The sequence below is a fragment of the Uloborus diversus genome, chromosome 3 (assembly GCF_026930045.1).
Source record: "Uloborus diversus isolate 005 chromosome 3, Udiv.v.3.1, whole genome shotgun sequence".
Classification (NCBI taxonomy): Eukaryota; Metazoa; Arthropoda; class Arachnida; order Araneae; family Uloboridae; genus Uloborus; species Uloborus diversus.
In genome coordinates this window covers 32,875,360-32,876,989 of record NC_072733.1, presented here as the reverse complement: position 1 = coordinate 32,876,989, position 1,630 = coordinate 32,875,360, and positions in this window count along the sequence as shown.

Below are 1,630 nucleotides of genomic sequence, written 5' to 3'. Positions count from 1 at the left end.
AGTACCTACAACCTGCATTTTTGTTAAATATTAAGCTCACAACTCTATTTCAAAAATTGGCTTAAATTACTAATTAAGCGCTTAAAGCCAGAAACGCACCTCGTTCCTACGCTCCCTAACGTAAAAAAATGGCAGGAAAACTTTATTATGTTCATTATTGTAATAGAAATATATCGTAGGTGGAATAAAGGTACGAATGAGAAGGAAGGAAGTTGAAAGTAAGGAGGGAGGGGGGGGAAACGCGTATCCAGGTTAATTATGCTAACCCCTTCCCACTCCCACCGGCTCTCCCTTTCTCCACTGAAATACCTTCGTTCCCTCCCTTCTGTCCACTCACACCCTTTCTTAGAGGCCGAATAAACCTTTTTATGCTGATGTTTCTCCCATTTGCTAAAAATTCCGGAGGGTGGGTTTCTTAAAATCGAAGTTTTAATGCATTTACAATGGGAAACTATTATACAATATATTTAAAAAAAACAGCTTTTATGGCTGAGAAGTTTAATTATATCACCCTCTCAATAATTAACGATTCGTTTTGACACAATAACCATTTAAAAAAAACTAAAAAAAGCGGGGGACGACATATTTACCGTTAAGTTTGTTATAATCTTTTATAAATTCTTCGTGGATTTTCCTCGAAATCATTTAAAACCTATCATTCAGATACAGTAATGTTCTTTTTTTTTTTTTAATGTACATAATAGCCAGAATATTTAACTCAGAATATTTAACTGTTCTTGCGAAATAATTTAGCAAGAAGGAATTCAAAATTCTTAATATTGAAAATGAAAGTTCATTGTTGCCTGCTTACATGCTATATCATTTTGAAAAAATCCCCATAAGTTTGCTGTGTGATACAATAACTGAAATAAATTTAATCAAATTTCATGCATCTGAAATCAAAAACTGAAGATACGATCTAGTTTATTCTTAAAACGATGTTTGCAATGTGCAATTATGAAATAAAACTCTAGTAAACTTTCCAGCTGCAATATGCAATCGAAATCTTATCCTGGAATAATTGGTAACAGATCCTAAATTATCGACGAACTTGACTGCAAGCGTCGAGATAACAGAAAATTTGGTGTGCCAGGCTTGTAGAGTGAATTAAGATTTTTTTCTTAGAAATGGTAACATTGAGGGGAATTAGCGACTTCCGGTTATACATTTATTTTTTAGCTTGAGGCAAGGACGAAACATCTCATATAGAACACAGGCTTATACACAGGTAGGAATTGCTTTTTAATAACTCATAGAGTGTTCATCTGCAGTTCATCAAGAATCACAAAACAGATATAACACCTGGTTTCCCTAAAAATGATTTTTGCAGCGTTGGAAGTGCTTAGTGACCATAATGTCCTTTGCGTTTTGTACAGACCATTCTTGCTCTCTTATGGCAGTAATGGTGTGTGTCAGAAGCTGTTCTGTTGAAATCTATCCCATTCGAACAAAATTAAATACCGTTACTTAAAATTTATTTTAAAAAAATGAATGTGTCGAAGTTCTGGGGAGGAATTTAACCCAGGACCCCCCTCCCCCCCTCCCCTCCTCCGTGGATATGCCACTGAGTTGCTGTATTGATTTCGAAGTCAAGTTAACTCTGTGCTTGCGTGAGTGAACTTTTTGAGAG